Source organism: Ipomoea nil, unplaced genomic scaffold (assembly GCF_001879475.1).
Source record: "Ipomoea nil cultivar Tokyo-kokei standard unplaced genomic scaffold, Asagao_1.1 scaffold2165, whole genome shotgun sequence".
NCBI lineage: Eukaryota > Viridiplantae > Streptophyta > Magnoliopsida > Solanales > Convolvulaceae > Ipomoea > Ipomoea nil.
The window spans coordinates 1,023,278-1,044,874 of NW_017618593.1; the positions used below are offsets into that span (position 1 = coordinate 1,023,278).

The 21,597-nt window shown below is 34.0% G+C and overlaps 1 non-coding gene across 1 annotated transcript; it reads left to right on the forward strand.

The window, feature by feature from the left end:
* Positions 1 to 2,331: 2,331 nt before the first annotated feature.
* TRNAT-AGU lies at positions 2,332 to 2,406 on the forward strand. The gene has a single exon. It is a non-coding gene; the product is annotated as a tRNA-Thr (tRNA).
* Positions 2,407 to 21,597: the final 19,191 nt, after the last annotated feature.

Genomic DNA, 21,597 nt, shown 5'->3' on the forward strand with positions numbered 1-21,597 from the left:
GCGGGTCGACCCGTGGCCCCACCCGCGGGGTACAATGATGGCTGGTGTGGGGATTTGTTCTCCATGATTCTTTTGACTCGGTATTTGGTGTTTTGACTTCCCGGTGTTCTTTTGTGGAACTATTTGAGTGTCTTCTTGATGTTTCGTATGTCTAGAACTATATGGTAGGATTCCATGTAGGTTTTGGTGTCTTGAATCGTGCTAAGTGTTCAACCTTTTGATTCGTTGAACCATGATGAGTCTTGTGTGTTCTTCGGAACTATGTTTAGTTTACCCGTTTGATAAGCATGCTAGTTCGGTGTTTAAATGCTAGCGTGTGTGGTTTGTTCTTTCCTATTGTGGATGATGATTTGTGTTAATCATCGTTGTGGTCGGATTGTGATCCTTCTCTTGTTGAGTATAGTTTCATATCTTCGTTGTGATCCGTTGATTGATTCCTATGATGGTGTTGTGTGTGTGGATGTACCTGGATTGCACGATTAATGGTATGGGACATTAGTCACCAAGGTACGGCAGCGGTCCTCGTGGTGGCCATGACGCGATTATGGAGTTTGTGACCAAAGTGATGGGTTCACGTATTTCTTGGGAGGCATGTGTTGCCATGTGTGTGATTGGTACCGTCGTGTACTTTGTTGGTGGAAATTGTTGGTGGATAGGGATGATGGTCCTCGGAGGAATAAGGTTGGACTCAGAAGTACAGGGGTCCTGGAGGTAAAGGTTGGAACTAGTTATAAGGTTGGGGGTAGCCCTAAGGTTGGATCCGGGCATAAGGAAGGCATATCAATTCGTGATGGGTGATGTCACGAAGGCATGTGTTGCCGTGGTGTAATTCTCAATTCGTGACGAGTGATGTCACGAAGGCATGTTTTGCCAATGTGTGTCTCTTATCCTCTTGTGTTGAGTATGTCGGGTGTTATTTTACTGAGTGACGGTAGAATATACCTTGAGCCTTACCTGTGTTGTCATTGTTACGTCTTGTTGTCTTGGGATGTGTTCCGTTATTCTTGTTGTGAGTGATATAGAGTCTTGTGCCTGACTTCTATCCTTGGTTTTGAAACTTATATATATAGTATTCCGTTTCGAAATGATTTTGCATATGCTACCTATCTATATATGCTATTGACACGTATTGGTGGGTTACCAGCATCATTCGCTGACCGGGTGTCGTCCCATATATTTTATGTGTTTTTCAGGTTCCTAGTAGTGGCGAGCACGATCTAGTGATGGATAGTGTAGATCCCTCAGACCTTGTAGTTTGTTTTGGGCTTGTGTGCATTCTATGTTGGATTTTAGACTTGTGTATGGTTTGACCTTGTCCCTTTTAGACTGATGATGTGGATGTTGTTATCGCCTGTGCGTTCACCTTAGTGTGGACGTGGCATAACACTCTTCGTTTTCCAGTTTTTAGATAGTTAGCCTTCCGCTATGATTGCTTATATTGTCGTTAGACATCTTGCATGTTTAAGTTTAATTTAGTCTGGAAATCGGGGGTGTTACAAACACAATAAAAATTCTTTTTAGAAAAATGGTCAATTTTGGAAAAAAAAATGTTATTTAGTTCTTGTACCTCAGTTGGTCAGAGCACCCATTTAGTAAGCGAGGTCTTGAATTCGACTCTCAATAAGAGCACTACATTATAGCACAAGAATAGTTAGTTGTTTTTTTTTTAAAGTACATAGAAATTAATACTCCATATTTTTTTAGATTAGAAATTAGATTTAAACAACTTTTAATTTCGGATGTAACCCGTAAGATTATTTATTATAGTTCATAATTAAATTCTAATAATTAATTATACAATGATTATATATCTATTGACTTGATATATTTCTCATATAAATACTCTATAGTAGAGTGTTTAATAGTAAAGTTGTCGAAATTGTAGTTAATGAAAGCTTAATGGAAGTACTAGATTGTAACTGGCATGACATTTGCCCATAATTGATAAAGGTAGTAACTGGCATGAGGTTTACTCCTAATTGATAACTATTGGATCATTTCTCTGTTGTTATTTTAGTTCTTTGGCCCCTTAAATCTTATTACTAAGACAACCAATATTCCTTTTCGAAAAATTGTCACTTTTGGAAAATGTGATATCTTGCTCTAGTAGCTCAGTTGGTTAGAGCAACCGTTTAGTAAGTAGGAGGTCTTGAGTAGAACTCTCAACAAGAGCATTACATTATAGCCTAGCAATTACTAGGTTGCAACAGGAATGAGTTTAGCCCCTATTTCTCTGTTTTTATTTTAGCTCTTTGGTCTCATGAATCTTATTACTAAGAAAACCAAAATTCTTTCTAGAATAATTGTCACTTATAGAAAAAGTGTTATCTAGCTCTTGTAGCTCAGTTGGTTAGAGCACCTGTTTAGTAAGCGGGAGGTCTTTGAGTTCAACTCTCAACAAGAGCATTACATTATTGTAACTTAGGAATAATGAGTTGTTATTTGTAAGTATTATTCACTATATACAAAAATTTTGTTAAAATTGTAGCTTAATGAAAACGCAAGTACTAGGTTGCTATTTGTAAGTATGGAATGAATTTAGCCACTATTTCTCTGTTTTTATTTTAGTTCTTTGGGCCCATGAATATTATTTGTAAGATAACAAAAATTCATTTTAGAAAAATTGAAACTTTTGGAAAAAGTGTTATCTTGCTTTGTAGCTCAGTTGGATTAAACACCCGATTAGTAAGGTAGAGGTGTTGAGTTCAACATGTAACAAGTGCATTAAATTATATATATACTAGGTCTAGTGAGTTGTTAGTTATAAGTATTATTTAGTACATAGAAAGTATTACTCCATATTATAACTAAGATCTCAACGAACTTAATTTCGTGTTGAGAGTTTTACCCCTAAATGACAACTTGCTAACTTGGGGACATTTCCCTGTAGTTCTTTGGTGCCAAGAATGTTACTATTAACACAACCAAAATTCTTTATAAAAAAGGGCCAATTTTGAAGTGTTATTTAGCTCTTGTACCTCAGTTGGTTAGAGCACCCGTTTAGTAAGCGAGGTCTTGAATTCGACTCTCATAAGAGCACCACATTATAGCACAAAAATAGTTAGTTGTTTTTTGTAAGTATATAGAAATTAATACCCCATATTTTTTTAGATTAGAAATTAGATTTAAATAACTTTTAATTTCGGATGTAACCTGAAAGATTATTTATTATAGTTCATAATTAAATTCTAATAATTAATTAAAAAATAATTATATATCTACTGACTTGATATATCTTATAAATACTGTACAGTAGAGTGTTTAACAGTAATGTTGTTGAAATTGTAGTTAATGAAAACTGAATGCAAGTACTAGGATGTAGCTGGTACGAGTTTTGCCCCTAATTGATAAAGGTTGTAACTGGCATGAGGTTTACTCCTAATTGATAACTATTGGATCATTTCTCTGTTGTTATTTTAGTTCTTTGGCCCTTTAAATCTTATTACTAAGACAATCAAAATTCTTTTTAGAAAAATTGTCACTTTTGGAAAATGTGATATCTTGCTCTAGTAGCTCAGTTGGTTAGAGCAACCGTTTAGTAAGTAGGAGGTCTTGAGTAGAACACTCAACAAGAGCATTACATTATAACCAAGCAAGTACTAGGTTGCAACTGGATTGAGTTTAGCCACTATTTCTCTGTTTTTATTTTAGCTCTTTGGTCCCATGAATCTTATTACTAAGAAAACATAAATTCTCTCTAGAATAATTGACACTTATAGAAAAAGTGTTATTTAGCTCTTGTACTCCAGATGAATCGAGCACCCGTTTAGTAAGCGAGGTCTTGAATTGGACTCTGAATAAGAGCACTACATTATAGCACAAGAATAGTTAGTTGTTGTTGTTTTTTTTTTTTTTTTAAGTATATAGAAATTATTACTCTATATTTTTTTTTAGATTAGAAATGAGATTTAAACAACTTTTAATTTCGGATGTAACGTGTAAGATTATTTATTATAGTTCACAATTAAATTCTAATAATTAATTATACAATAATTATCTATCTATTGACTTGATATATCTTATAAACATTGTACAGTAGAGTGTTTAATAGTAATGTTGTTGAAATTATAGTTAATGAAAGCTAAATGCAAGTACTAGGTTGCAGGTGGCATGAGTTTTGCCCCTAATTGATAACGGTTGTAACTAGCATGAGGTTTGCCCCTATTTGAAAACTATAGGATCATTTCTCTGTGGTTATTTTAGTCCTTTGGTCCCATGAATCTTATTACTAAGATAACCAAAATTCATTTTTGAAAATTGTCACTTTTGGAAAAAGTGATATCTTGCTCTTGTAGCTCAGTTGGTTAGAGCACCCGTTTAGTAAGTGGGATGTCTTGAGTTGAACTCTGAACAAGAGCATTACATTATAGCCTAGCAAGTATTAGGTTGCAACTGGAATGAGTTTAGCCCCTATTTCTTTGTTTTTATTTAATTCTTTGGTCCCATGAATCTTATTTCTAAGAAAATCAAAATTCTGTATAGACAAATTGTCACTTTATGGAAAAAGTGTTATTTAGCTCATGTAGCTCAGTTGGTTTGAGAATCCGTTTAGTAAGCGGAAGATCTTGAGTTTAAGTATATAGAAAAATGTTGTTGAAATTGTAACTTAATGAAAGCGCAAGTACTAGGTTGCTATTTGTAAGTATGGAATGAGTTTAGCCCCTATTTCTCTGTTTTTATTTTAGTTCTTTGGTCCCTTGAATCTTATTTCTAAGACAACAAAAATTCATTTTAGAAAAATTGAAACTTTTGGAAAAAGTGTTATCTAGCTCTTGTACCTCAGTTGGTTAGAATACTAGTTTAGTAAGGAGAGGTCTTGAGTTCGACTTGTAACAAGAGAATTAAATTATATACTAGGTCTAGTGAGTTGCAATTTATATGTATTATTTAGTATATAGAAAGTATTACTCCATAGTATAAGTTAGATCTCAACAACATTCAATTTCAAATGTAATTAACTAGTGTTTCGCAGTACTGTTGTTAGAAGTTCACCCCAAAATGATAACTTGGGGACATTTCCCTGTGTTTCTTTTAGTTCTTTCGTCTCATGAATGTTACTATTAACACAACCAATTTTTTTTTTTTTTAGAAAAATGGTCAATTTTTTTTTTTTTAAAAAGTGTGATTTAGCTCGTGTAGCTCAGTTGGTTATAGCACCCGATTAATAAGCGGGAGGTCTCAAGTTCAACTCTCAACAGGAGCATTACATTATAGCCTAGGCATAGTGAGTTGCTATTTGTAAGTATTATTCACTATATAGAAAAATGTTGTTGAAATTGTAGTTAATGAAAGCTGAATGCAAGTGCTAGCCCCTATTTCTCTGTTTTTATTTTAGTTCTTCGGTCCCATGAATCTTATTTCTAAGACAACCAAAATTCATTTTAGAAAAATTATAACTTTTCGAAAAAAAGTGTTATCTAGCTCTTGTAACTTAGTTGGTTAGAGCACCCGTTTAGTAAGCGGGAGGTCTTGAGTTCAACCTCAAGAATCCCTCCATCTCCAACCTCAAGCTAGGTGACGAAAATGAACAAGAGTTACGGTAGAATTGTGTTCTTTTGTTGCTAGGGTTGAGGGGTAAAAATGTAATTGTTTGCTTTAAAATATCTCATCAAATGCTTTGTCTTGTAGGAATAGTCAAGGTTTACCTTATATCATGAACTAACTCTAGAAAGATGATTTTTGAATAACTTGGGGTCAAAATAGATTTTTCCAAAGATGATTTCTAAACAAACACTTGGTTCAGTATTCTCCCGGTCTCACTCAGATTAGATTCTCAGTTTAAAACTTGGTACGCGAAGTACCCGAAAATTAGGATTTTGGAATTAAAATAAATTTCGGTGTTGAATTAATTTAAAATGTAACTCAAAATAATTTATTCAAACACCAATTTCTCTCTAAAAATTTAATGGAGCGAAAATGACTATTTTGGAATTTCTTAAAACCGAATTTATAAAATTAAATTTTGGGTTGTCACACACATTACCAAGTAGGAAAGGCTTCGAACTCATAAACTACATTCCTACAAAAACTAAAATTTTAATGCCTTTTAAAAATCAATGACATTCAAAATACTTATTATAATCTGGTCATGTACTACTACAAGAGTACAAGGTGACTATCACATATGACAATGAGACTCACACTATTTTTAAAAATAATCTCAGTTATGTACTTCTACTAGAGTACAACAGATTCATGTACCATCCAAAAGTTAATATCCGGGAAGTAAGACCCGTCCAGAGAAGTAAACATAGAGAAGTAAACTTCAAGAAGTAAATTCTGAATTGTAAGATAATTCTGGATGACCAACGAGAATTAACTGCTCAGATCATGCATTCTATGCATTAATGGATTGCAATAATCTAATTATCGTAGGCTCGCAGCGATCCTTCCGGGATTAACTTAGGCTCTATGAACCTATTCTGATCCAATATTCATAACAGAAGGTTTAGACCAAAATGTGAGAAATAAAAATTAGTGCCCTTAGTGTTACCTTCTGGTCAAAACTATATTAAAAATTAGGCACTATCATCTTGGACAAATAATCAATTGACTTCTAAATAAATACCAAGTCAACTTTGATTAGGAGATTGTCCTAGTGTTGTTATATTCTAATTACTGCTATGACTTGTTGCCTTCTGGGCAATGCTATGTCTAAAAATTGAAGCTATATTCTCTCTTAAAACGTAGGGTGTGAGTTATATCACAACATTCAAGCTCATATCATGTAATTGTTATAACAAGAACAAGTTAAAGTTTAGCAACAACAGGTGCAACCTAACAAAACAATGTTTCTAGTGGCCTATAGCAAATAATTAATTGCCAACAAGAGAGACAACAAATTATCTTATATGAGCCTAATCAAAATAGTATATGCTAAATTTTGTCAAATAAGGGGAAACATATTCAATACGTGATATAATTGTTCCTCATGTCTTGGACACCAGAAACTTAATTGAGTCATGCACATCCATTTTAAATAAAGAGTATCATGTTCGGTACACACACGGCATGACATGACAAGAGATATTCTAGTAATTCATAAACTAGAAAATAAAATGAGAGAAGTACTTGTGCCGAAGGATAACGAGCACATGTTTGCTGCCGGGCCCTTTCATTCATATTTTGAGGAGTCAAAAACAACACTCTTCCAAGCAAGCTCTCATTTTTCATTGTTTCATAAAGCATCAAAACAACACAAAAATAGTAAGATATACAAGCTAAAAAACCGGCAGAAATTTTCAGAATTTTTGACCTGGATTGCAGAATTTTATGGCGAAAAACGGTAACTCATTTTGACACAGAATTTACCAGATAAGAAGTACATCGAGTCTAGATTGTGCACAAAAACTTTAATTTCAAGCAAATCCAAGGTCTAGAAGTATTTTTCTTGAAATTTTTCCCAACACTGAGCCAGACAGAAAAATAACTGGCAGCACACTACCAAAACATTACAAAAATTTTTAACAAAATCTTTTTACAGACATTAAATACCACAAGTCTAGGTTCTCCAGAAAAAATTTCAGGCCAAAAGGAGTTCAACAAGTATTTTTCACAAATTTAATATTCAAGTTACGCCGATCAAAATTTTTCAGACATGCCTCAAATTTTATGCAAATAAATTTAACACTCATGAGTTGCATTCTAACCATGTAGTTATAAAAATCTTTGTGGGCATCTAGCGCAAGGCATCTTTAAATGACATTGAAGACGCATTTATAACCACTACAAAGGTTAACTATCTTATGAAAATAATAAATTAGGCATAATCAAGGTAGCAATTGATATGGCATAATCAATTCAAAGTGTAGTTATCATGCAATCCTACGTACCATAATCAATATTGTACGGACAGAAACAAGGATTCAGCATGTATATATAATCCCAATTGTATATCCAAATTATACCCAATGTTCATGCAAAATTTAGCAGACAACACAAGTGGGTAATTTACGAATATGGTTCAAGAATAGGGGTTACTTAAACATAAATATGTAATAAGTGAGAAGTTGAAAAATTACCGTTCACCGATGATAAAGTGCATATATTACTTATTTAATGCCCTTTGAAGGGAGCGGGACGCTATGTCAGGCCTGTAACCGCCATGATTCGGTTAATAAAGTTCGATAAGGTGGTGACTTTTACATTTTCATATTAAGTGAGCTCAAATTAAGGATTGAAAATTGTAAAGTCACACATATATGAATCAAGTGGGAGATTGTTAGAAATAATTTATTCTTAACGTTGATTAATATAATTAAGGTGTCATGCTCATATGAATCAGTGGGAGACTGTTAGAAATAATTATTTCCTAACAATGATTTATATAATAAAGGTTGTAATTCCATAAGGTACTCACGTTGATGATTAGTGATGTGTAAAGGCGGAATTACTGGGTGAAATTCCCTCCCTCTCATTCTGTTAAAATTTAAGTTTATAAGGGATAAAAGATGTATAATGGATAAGGTTATGGGTTTCACAATCCTAAAGGGATTCCTATTCTTAAAGGAGGTCACATTCCTAAAGGGATTTCTATTCCTAAAGGAGGTTCCCCATTCCTCTTGAAAGAGGGTTTCTCATCACATCTATAAATACCGGGAAAATTCTAGGGATCAAAAAACAGTTTTCAAATCTCTGAGTTTTCTAGTCTCCGTATCATCAGGAGGTTAATAAGGTATACGAATCAGAGAGGTGAAGCATTATATTCTTGATTCATTCAATTTAGAGATTACTTCTTCAATGGAGCCAAGTAAGTTCTATCTTTTCCATTTAATTAAAAAATCCATGATCGTGAACATTGTTTAGTTGATTGATTTGATTTACATGCGATCATTGTTAATTGTGCTTCCGCATTTAAGTTATAGCGCATAAAGGATTATTTAACATTTGCTATCAGAGCCTGTTTGTAAATTGATTAATCACTAAAATTTGGGTTCATGATGTTTGGGGGTTTTTTAATTATAAGGGTCTCATGTGTACATATTGCATCGTTGATGATGGATTTATAAGAATATGTACGCAACTGCTTTGTGTTCGTTGATGTTGGGCAGTACGCCATGAAATCAAATCTCTACACACAAAAATTTGTTTTGCCTTCTTTTAGCATCAACATATATGGTTGCTTTATGACGTACGTTAAGAATTGTAAATATTTAATGTACTGTGCATATTTGAGTTGATTGGTACGGTTGAAATTTAGAGAATCAATACGCATTGTGATCTGACAAACTATCAAACATATATGTCAATTGTTATATGTCAATTCTTATATGTTATGACTGTACCTACTATTTATATGCGTAAATGATTTGCATATATTTTATTTTCTTTAAACATCATCCTATATGTTGCGTATGTTCGTACGGTACAGTATTGGTATATATGTGTATACTTATATACTTGTGGAATCAAACATATATGGTTGGTATGTAATACGGTAATGTATAATGTATATATGTTTGGATTTGGAATCATATGGAATCAAGAAACATATATATGTTAGTTGTACTGTGTTCGTACGGTATATGATTCATATGTTATATGATTTGTCTCTATCAAATCATGATTTATATGTTATAAGAGAACGACATATAAATTAAGGTTTATTTTGTTTGGACAATTAAATTGAGTCTATTTGGGTTTATTTAAAGTATTATTGAGTCACTTTAAATTTTAGGCTCATTTAATTTGTGTTTATATTTGAGTCTATTTGGGTTATTTAAAGTATTATGGATTTGCTTTAAATTCTAGACTCATTTAATTTGGGTTTATATTTGAGCTGTTTGGTTTATTTAAGGCATTAAGGACTTGCTTTAAATTATAGGCTCATTTGGGATCAATTATGGTTGGAGGTTTTATCCACTATTGATTTATATATATGTTTATAAATGAATTATTAGCATAAAGCGAGTGCGTTAGTCGCCAAAGCGGCCCACTCAAGGTAATAGCCAATAATCATTTATGTTTATGTTTACAGCATATATATAAATCAAGGTTTACATACATAAATGATTTATTAGCATAAGGCGAGTATGTTAGTCGCCAAAGCGGCCTACTCATGGTAATAGCTAAATGATCATTTATGTTTATGTTTGCAACATAAATTAAGGTTTATTCACATAAATAAATTATTAGCATAAGGCGAGTGCGTTAGTCACCAAAGTGGCCCACTCAAGGAAATAGCTAAATAATTATTTATGTTTACAAATGTTTATCGTACACAGTTTTTTTGCATCATTGAATGACACTAAAGGATAGATAAACATTTGTGATCATTAACACATGGTTCTAGCGGTTGTCCAAAGGTAGATCAGACATGTGATTAATGATAATTTAGGAGATTATGATTCCTGTTTTGTTAATATGTAGTGCATGTCCAAAGATGGCCTATATATTAAATTGAAACTTGATGAATAGTGTCATTCAAGTATGTGTGAATGATGCATGTCGGTAAATTGACATTGTATTTAAATTTGACCCAAAGGCGGATTTAAATGCAAACTTAAGGTCTATAAATTATAGTCTGAATAAAGGTTTGTTACTCAAAGCAATTGATATGTGAGATAAATGTTTGCAGTGAACACTATTGTATCACGCTATAATGGTGACAGTTCTGATGTCAATAGTAATAGCAGCAAGTTCTGAAATTCCCTCCCTCTCATTCTGTTAAAATTTAAGTTTATAAGGGATAAAAGATGTATAATGGATAAGGTTATCGGTTTCACAATCCTAAATGGATTCCTATTCTTAAAGGAGGTCACATTTCTAAAGGGATTTCTATTCCTAAAGGAGGTTCCCCATTCCTCTTGAAAGAGGGTTTATCATCACATCTATAAATACCCTGGAAAACACTAGGGATCTGAACAGTTTAAAATCTCTAAGTTTTCTAGTCTCCCTATCATCAGGAGGTGAATAAGGTATACGGATCAGAGAGGTGAAGCATTATATTCTTGATTCATTCAATTTAGAGATTACATCTTCAATGGAACCAAGTAAGTCCTATATTCCCTATTTAATTAAAAATCCATGATCATGAACATTGTTTAGTTGATTGATTTAATTTACATGCGATCATTGTTAATTGTGCTTCCGCATTCAAGTTATAGCGCATAAAGGATTAATTTAACATTTGGTATCAGAGCCTGCTTGTAAATTGATTAATCACTAAAATTAGGGTTCATGATATTTGGGGATTTTTAATTATAAAGTTTATTTGATGGTGGGTTTGTCGATTGCCACCGTTGGTATGTTTTATGTTCGTTGCTGATAACATCGAATTGGAACCAAGGGATGATGTTTCGGCATCACCACTGGATCTATGAATTCTCCTAATTCTGATCTGACTTTCTGGGAAAAGATATTGTGGGTAGAACACCCAATTGAAAATCTAAGTACTAATTTAGGCAATGCATTAAACCACCTATGCTGGCACCTAATGTTTTATTACTTACCGCATGCTTTGTGGTTTGTTATGGAATCAATTGTCTATGTACTTACTTTGTAAGCACTGTCCATGTTAAACATATATGTCAATTGTATTTGATATATATATATATATATATATATATATATATATATATATATTATGTGTTATGGCTATATCGTACTCCTTATATGCATAAATTGATTTGCATATATTTTGTTCAACATATACGGTTGTCTATGTACGTACTGGACCTTATTCAGATTAATATGATTCTCCATATTACTTGTTATTACATGATTTATATGTTATATGATTTGTCTCTATCAAATCATGATTTATATGTTATAAGAGAACGACATATAAATTAAGGTTTATTTTGTTTGGACAATTAAATTGAGTCTATTTGGGTTTATTTAAAGTATTATTGAGTCACTTTAAATTTTAGGCTCATTTAATTTGTGTTTATATTTGAGTCTATTTGGGTTATTTAAAGTATTATGGATTTGCTTTAAATTCTAGACTCATTTAATTTGGGTTTATATTTGAGCTGTTTGGTTTATTTAAGGCATTAAGGACTTGCTTTAAATTATAGGCTCATTTGGGATCAATTATGGTTGGAGGTTTTATCCACTATTGATTTATATATATGTTTATAAATGAATTATTAGCATAAAGCGAGTGCGTTAGTCGCCAAAGCGGCCCACTCAAGGTAATAGCCAATAATCATTTATGTTTATGTTTACAGCATATATATAAATCAAGGTTTACTTACATAAATGAGTTATTAGCATAAGGCGAGTGCGTTAGTCGCCAAAGCGGCCCACTCATGGTAATAGCTAAATGATCATTTATGTTTATGTTTGCAACACAAATTATGGTTTATTCACATAAATAAATTATTAGCATAAGGCGAGTGCGTTAGTCACCAAAGTGGCCCACTCAAGGAAATAGCTAAATAATTGTTTATGTTTACAAATATCTATCGTACACAAGTTTTTGCATCGTTGAATGACACTAAAGGATTGATAAACATTTGTGATCATTAACACATGGTTCTAGCGGTTGCCCAAAGGTAGATCAGACATGTGATTAATGACAATTTAGGAGATTATGATTCTTGTTTTGTTAATATGTAGTGCATGTCCAAAGATGGCCTATATATTAAATTGAAACTTGATGAATAGTCTCATTCAAGTATGTGTGAATGATGCATGTCGGTAAATTGACATTGTATTTAAATTTGACCAAAAGGCGGATTAAATACAAACTTAAGGTCTATAAATTATAGTCTGAATAAAGGTTTGTTACTCAAAGCAATTGATAAATGTGAGATAAATGTTTGCAGTAAACACTATCGTATCACGCTATAAGGTGACAGTTTTAATGTCAGTGATAATAGCAGCAAATCTAAAAGTAGTAAAGAAGGGCAAGCATCCTATGAAGGTGCAAGGTGATTCTGTAACAAACCTGGGCACAAGAAGGCTGAATGCCTGAAGAGGAAAGCTTGGATGGAAATAAAAGTATACATTCAGTTTCAGTATGCTTTGAATCCAATCTTGTTAAAGTTCCTTCTAATACTTGGTGGTTAGACACTGGTGCTACAACACATGTTTATAACATTAAGCAAGATTTTTTATGTTTCAACCTCATAGGGAAAATGAAAAGTGTCTTTTCATGGGAAACATGATGAAAGCTAGAATTAAAGGTATTGGAACTTACAGAATTAAGCTGGATACAAGTTTTTTTTGCCTTGATCTTGAGAATTGTCTGTATGTTCCAAATTGTTCTAGAAATCTTATTTCAACAGCTAGGTTGGAAACATTGAGTTTTTAGTTTAAGATTGGAAACAAATGTTTGTATCAACAAAAACCTTTATGGTTCTGGTGTTTTGTTGGATACACTATATTGTTTCAATCTTAATGATGACTTTGTTAATTCCTTGTTTAATGTGATGTTTGTGTTAAAAGGAGTGCGCCAAAAAGAATCTTCAGCTGACTTGTGGCATAAAAGGCTTTGTCATATATCTAAATAAAGGATATTGAGACTTATTAAAGTTGAAATTTTGTCTCAATTGGATTTTAATGACTGGAATGATGCATGTGTCGATTGCATAAAGGTAAAGCAATTCAGACATGTATCAGTACACTCAGCCACAAGAAGCTCATGATTACTTGATTTAATACATACATATATCTGTGGTCTTTTTTTTGATCCGTCTTGGAGCGGTGATAAATAATTTATTACCTTTATTGATGATCATTCTGGGTACTGTTACATCTATTTACTGCGTGAAAGATCTCAGTCTGTGGATGTCCCAGAGACATTCATATTTGAAGTTGAGAGTCAGTTAAATAGAAAGGTAAAGACAATTAGATCATATAAAGGTGATGAGTATTATGGGAAAACATCAAAAGTTGGGCAAATTCTCGGCCCATTTAAAGAAATTCCTCGAATCTAAGGGCATTTGTGCATTATACACAATGCTAGGGACACCACATCAAAATGGTGTGGAAGAAAGGTGAAATTGTACTCTAAGGGAAATGGTTAGGAGTAAGGTAAACAACTGTACATTGCCTGTTTCATTGTGGATATATGCATTAAGGACAACAACTTATTTACTCAATAGGGTTCCTAGTAAGGTTGTTTTTTTTAAAACACCTTATGAACTGTGGACAAGAAGGAAACCTAGTTTGAGGCATCTTCACATTTGGGGCTGTCAAGCTGGAGTGAGGATATATAATCCACATGAAAATAAATTGGAATCCAGAACCATTAGTGGTTATTTCATTAGATATCCAGAAAGGTCTAAAGGGTACATGTTTATTGTCCTAATCATAAGTACAAGGATTGTTGAGTCTGGTGATGCTCGCTTCATTTAAAATGGCGAAGTCAGTGGGAGTGTGGGAGCTCATAATGTTGAGATTAAGGAGTCATTGATGGTTACAGATTCATCAAGTGATCCTTTTTCATGTTGTTGTTCCTATTGCTGCAGTGCAGTGTAGCCTTATGGAAATACTTTGGAACAACAGCAACTAGATGCTCAAATTCCACAAGAGGAAGCTATTGTAAATGAAGATGAGGTTGAAACTCAAGATGATGATCAAGTGAAATCTCAGCATGAAGTGGCATTAAGAAGATCTACTAGATAGAAAAGATCAGCCATTCCTGATGACTATATTGTTTATGCACTTGAGCGTGAAAGTGACTTGAGCATTGATAATTATCCAGTCTCATTTAACCAAGCCATGCAGGATAATAATTCTCCTTGAGAATTATTTTGGTTTTGGTGGCTCATTCTATTCTTGAGCTCCACCAAATGATTGTTAAAATCGCCTTTCTAAATGGTAAATTAAAAGAGGAAGTATACATGGATTAGCCGCAAGGCTTCATGGCCACAGGAAAGGAAAATCTGGTGTGTAGATTGAAGATGTCGATCTATGGATTAAAACATGTTTCTAGACAATGATACTTGAAATTGTCATTTGGTTTTGATCACTGTTGACCAGTGTATCTACATAACGGTTTAATTGAAGCAAGTTTGTAATCCTAGTATTACATGTTGACGACATTCTTCTTGCTGCTAATAATAAAGGGATGTTGGGTGATATTAAGGAATATCTTTCTAAGAACTTTGAAATGAAGGATATGAGTGAGACTTCATATGTGATTGGAATAAGAAATATTCTGTGATAGATCACATGGGATTTTAGGTTCATCCTAGAAGACTCACATTAACAAAGTTTTAGAAAGATATAAACTGGAAATCTGCAAAGAGGATCCTGTGATACTTACAAGGCACTAAGGACCACATGCTCACCTATAAAAGGAACGAATAACCTGGAGGTTATAGGTTATTCGGATTCAGACTATGCCGGATGTTTGGATACCCAAAAATCCACATTCGAATATATTTTTTCCACTTGCTCATGGAGCAATATCTTGGATGAGTGTGAAGGAGGCTGTCATTGCTACTTCCACTATAAAGGCAGAATTTGTAGCATGCTTTGAGGCTACAATTCAATAATCATGGCTGCATAATTTCATTGAGGATTCATTATAATAATACAGCAGCTATGTTCTTCTCAAAGAACGATAGATATACTAGTGGTGCCAAGCACATGGATTTGAAATTTCTGTCTGTTAAGGAGAAGGTACAAAATCAAAAGAGTATCAATAGTGCATATTGGCACCGATCTTATGATCACGGATCCGTTGACTAAGGGATTGGTGCCCATGACCTTCATTGGCCATGTTGGAAGGATGGGCATACTGGTAAAGTCCTTGTATAACGGTTAACTCTGCCATACGTGTATGGATTTATGTTTGATAGCACATCAGGTTGATGATACTCTTAGATATCTATTCAGGTTTTGATTTTGTTATGGTTGATGTTGATCACTTATTTATGCATAATTCAGAAGTGATAATAATGGTCTTGTTTAAGACATAAGGAATAAGGTACTTTCAGATTTTACCTTATTATTATGGTTCGAATTCTTATTAACTGTGATATATGAAAGGGAGCGGGACGCTATGTCAGGCCTGTAACCGCCATGATTCGGTTAATAAAGTTCGATAAGGTGGTGACTTTTACATTTTCATATTAAGTGAGCTCAAATTAAGGATTGAAAATTGTAAAGTCACACATATATGAATCAAGTGGGAGATTGCTCGAAATAATTTATTCCTAACGTTGATTCATATAATTAAGATTTCATGCTCATATGAATCAGTGGGAGACTGTTAGAAATAATTATTTCCTAACAATAATTTATATAATAAAGGTTGTAATTCCATAAGGTACTCACGTTGATGATCAGTGATGTGTAAAGGCGGAATTACTGGGTGAAATTCCCTCCCTCTCATTCTGTTAAAATTTAAGTTTATAAGGGATAAAAGATGTATAATGGATAAGGTTATGGGTTTCACAATCCTAAAGGGATTTCTATTCCTAAAGGAGGTCACATTCCTAAAGGGATTTCTATTCCTAAAGGAGGTTCCCCATTCCTCTTGAAAGAGGGTTTCTCATCACATCTATAAATACCCAGGAAAACTCTAGGGATTTGAACATTTTAAAATCTCTAAGTTTTCTAGTCTCCCTATCATTAGGAGGTGAATAAGGTATACGAATCAGAGAGGTGAAGCATTATATTCTTGATTCATTCGATTTAGAGATTACATCTTCAATGGAACCAAGTAAGTCCTATATTCCCTATTTAATTAAAAATCCATGATCATGAACATTGTTTAGTTGATTGATTTGATTTACATGCGATCATTGTTAATTGTGCTTCCGCATTCAAGTTATAGCGCATAAAGGATTAATTTAACACCCTTCTGTGCAACCTTTTCAAAGTTCATCAGCGCTGCATGGTACGGCTATGCATGGAATCCCTCCACCGATTTTTTCTTGATGATTCAATAAACAGTTGGTGCTGGGGAGATGAACAGAGCACCGGAGGTGACGTGTCCAATAATGCCTAGTGCAGATGAGAAGCAATTTTTGATCCATTGCAGGTGGGAACTTGTTGGGGATACGAGATTGACATGCAATTCAGTCCTCCTCTCTCGTTCTGGACTCGACGGTCGGGATACACCAGTTACCACCTCCGATTTTCCTTGCGAATATGTAGGGCAAAGTGCTAATAACTGTGTTAAATAAAAAAATATCAACGAAAGAAAGGAAGAGAGAATAGACAGAGAAAAGTATTTCTTATTATCATCATCAATCTCTATACAACATTACAATGGTATATATAATCTCTATCATAATAGCCTTTAGGACTCTTACAACATTAGGAATCAATATAAAGCTAGAAAAATGTTCACATTAGGTTTTTGTAACACCCCCGATTTTAGGCAATTTTAAAACCTTTAAAACTTAAGAGATAAAGCAACATCTAACCATTTAATTAAAAGTAAGCGGAAGCTAAACAGATAAGTACGGGAGTGTTATGCCACAACTAAGTTCCTAAACCTAGTTGCACAGGCTTTACAAAACACTATCCAACAAACTACAAGTTTAAGCCTAGCAGGCCAAACTACTACTAAGCTATTGGAAGAAAGCTAGTCTACCAGGCTCCACTATCGCCTCTCGGCTCAACTACTTTACACCTGAAAAACATAAGAGGTAGCACCCGTTAGCGAATAATACTAAGTAACCCACCACTACTCGTTGAGTACATATAGTACATATATAAGAAAATCATTTGAGACTTGGAATACATAATATAGAGTCTTTTAAAACGGGGAATAGAAACATCATAAGACTCATCATGGAACGCTCTCAATCAATCGACCATCACACGATAAATCAAGATATCAATACTAGGATAAGAACAAATGGGTCATAAACAACATATGATTATCAATAACAATCAAGGTAACATCATAACATGAAGGATATCATCAATACATGCTAATAAGCAATAGAAAGTCAAGGATCTCATTCAATGACATGTTCCAACCTTATGCCCGGTTCCTACCTTCTAACACCATGTCAACCTTATCTCAGTTCCAACCTATACCTCCTAATAAGAACCAGTACACATGGAATCCAATAAGGGTCTATAGTGGGCTCATCACAAGGCCCATAACTACATCCTTAAAGAATCATTGGTGGAAGAAACAAGAAGGCCCAATAATAATTCCATTCGATAGAGGAAAGTATTATAGTGGCCCATTTCAAGTGATATCATGGATCGAAGACAATGCTTACAAGATTCGAGGTCGAATCATTTTCAAGAAGGGGAGGATGATGCGGTCCAACATAATGAAGATCCATCAAGAGTACCAATTGGGCCAATCACAAGGCCCAAGTCCAAACGATTAAGACAACTCTTCATTGGTGATATTCAAAGATGGTGCAAATCCAAGTCAAGCCCATTTGCAAAAGATGAAAAAGAATTCAAGGCTTTTTATAATTGTTTAAGTGCTGATTTTGGTGATTAAATTTGGCCCAAATCAGCCCTATTATTTTGGGTCATCATTAATTTAAATTGTTTGGCATAAAAGAGAAAACACTAGTTGTATTTAAAAAGGATTCCTTAAATTCTTTTCTAAATAAAACTCTATTTACTTGTTTTCTAGATTAGGTTTAGGACTCTTATTCCCATTGTATTTAGTATTACAATGCTTCCCTATACCTATAAATAGGGCACATCCATATCAGTTTTAAGGAGGCTTTAATTCAATAAAATTCTTAAGTTCTTCTTTACACTTGTGTAAGAAACCTTATGGCTAATTGTGGACTCAATTAGTGGCTAGTCGTGGACTCGACTAGCAAATTGATTCGTGGACTCGAATCAATCTTACTTTCTTCAACCTTAGATTTAGGTTCGTGGACTCGTTCTTGAATCGAAGGAAACTAGATCCGACTCTAGTTGATTGAAGATTGCAACATTGAGGTACTTGAAGCTACATGGGATTCTTCCAAGTCTTTGAGGATTCGAGACAAAGGGTTTCTCGTGAGGTTTAAGGTATTTTGATCCATCTCTATCTTTATTTTGAGAGCATTCTTGGGACAATACTCCATCTTATTTGAATCTTGGATTAGATTCATATCAATTTGGTATCTAGGTTTATCTCATTATCGTTAGAAATTTAATTTCTTTGGTTCCCTAGGTTTATCTTGTTCTTATCTTATATACTACTTTTTTTCGTGTCTTATTCATTAAAAAACCCCCAAAAAAATTTCCCTTAGCATTCTTGATTATTTTCTTGACTCTTGATACATGTTCTTTAGTTTCCTGAAAACCTATCCCGAAAGAGTTTTCCTTTTTCCATATCCAATATCAACAATACCTCATACCTCCTAAGCACCATATTACCGAATATTCAGTAAAGAAAAGAAAACCCATCTCACCCTTACCTATATCCAAAGCGCATTTACGCTCAATCACGTCGCAATCACACCTTGTCCAGATTTCCGCGTTCTGTGACCAGTTTCAAAGAATGACCTATATCTCGAGATATACTAGTTAGATTTATCTGAAATTTTGATATGTTGTAGATATCTTCTGGGGTGTTCTATTGATATATTATAAACTTGCTATTTCCTTACGGTCATTGAGATATTGATCTTCGAAGTAAGGGCAGCGTTTCTGTTTTTCTGGGTGATTCTTGAAATTCTTGATTCTGTTTTGAAGGGTTTGTGTGGATCCTCTTGTTCCGAAATTTTTGTTGTTATTTACAGTAGTTATTTGGAGGTTATCTATAAAAAAAATCAAAAAAAAAATCATGAAAGTTGAAAAAAAAAAAGAGAAAGCAATAAAGAAGAAGAATAAGGTTGGGGAAAGAATTTGGCTGGTAGGAGAATTTTGGAGGGACAAGGAAGGGGAAAAGTATAAGGTTGGAAGGAGTTCTTGATAGATTCCTAATTGATTGTGGTACACGCAAACCCCTTTTATTCTATTTGTCTCTATCTTTTGATATTGGTCTTGCATATCTTTCTGCCATACTTCATTCTTTGGTTTCCTTTTTCTTTCAAATCTTGTTTAGTTTCTTTGCTCGTATTGTCCTTTTTCTTTGCTTCTTGCACTCAATTTTATTACCTACCTCGCGATACACCTTACTCTCAAAGGCTTGTGAAGTTTTCCAAGGTACGTTTTCTTGAACTTTGAGGTTGAATCCATATCAACTTGAATTCCGGACTAGAATTTTCCTTTTTGGAAAAAGGCTTGAGAGAGTATCTGCCACCTTGAGCGATACACGAGTGGAGTGTGTGTTTGTAAGAGTGTGTAGTGCACCCCCAGAGCCATATAATCCACCTCTTACCTGCAAGCTGAGAATAGTGAGGGAGCGAGCCAACTTTTTGGTTTCACTAACGTGATTACTCACACATGTTCTTGTTTTTTTTAGATATTTTTTTTCCTCTACAGATGGCTGAACAAGTTCCAAACCTGCCCCAGACATTAGAACAAAAGATAGACAGGTTACTCAAACGAATGAATAATTTGGAGCAACGCTCACAGCAAGTGCAACCACCACACAATGATGAGCGACACCTGCCACCATCAGGAAGAGTGGATCCTAGATGTCAAAGGATCCAGCAGCGTAATGCGGAGTTAGGAAACATTAAACATGAAATTCCTAACTTCACCGGTGAGAAAGGACCTACTGAATACATAGAATGGGAGAATGCTATTGAAACTCTTTTCTATTTAGAGCATTATTCTGATCTTACAAAAATTAGGATAGTTGCTACATCTTTTAAGGGGTATGCTTTATCTTGGTGGCGAAAAAGAAATAGAGAGAGAGTTGCTAATTTTATTCCCTATGACTCTTGGGTTCAAGTGAGGGAAGATATGCGTCTAAACTTTCGCCCTAAATTTTTTTTTCTATGATCTTGAAAGAAAATTGCAGGGAACCTTGCAAGGAACAATGTCAGTTGATGAGTACCACCAAACTATAAATATTTTGCTTGAACAGGGAAACATACATGAAGAAGAGACAAAAACAGTTGCTCGTTTCGTACATGGATTGAACTTAGAAATTCGATGTGGAATGAGTATTCAGAGATATGACACCCTTTATGATGCCCTGTATGCTGCACGTGAATCTGAGGCAAAAATCAAAGAGATGAAAATGTACAAGTCCAATAATGGTGCATCAAGATGGAGCAATACTTGTTCCACCCCTCAAAGGCGTGATGAACATCCTCCTCCAAAAGATGATTCACGAGACAAAGGTAAGGAAAAGGTAAGTGAGGCAATGAGGCCTCAACATGATAGATAATTGATTTGTTATAGATGTAATGGGAGAGGCCACATAGCACGTGATTTCCCTAACAAGAGGGTAGTTAAGATAACAACACAATCTGAAAAATTTACTTCTTGTCTTGAATATAAATCTGAGGATGAGGTTTGTGACAATTTTGAAACCCCCAGTGAACATGTTGAGGGAGAACCTTTCATACCTTTAGATTTTGATTCTAAATATGCTGATAGTGAGTCTAGACATACTCTTGTTGTTAAGGAGGTTTTGAATGTTCACCCTTTAAAAGAAGATGAGTCTCAAAGAGAAAATATATTTTTTGCTAAAGAGAATGCTTTTACTGTGGTAATAGATTCTGGTTGTTGCATAAATGTGGCTAGTGCAACTATGGATAAATTTCTTCATTTATCTTTGTTTGATCACCCGAATCCTTATCATTTTCACTGGTTAACCAATGC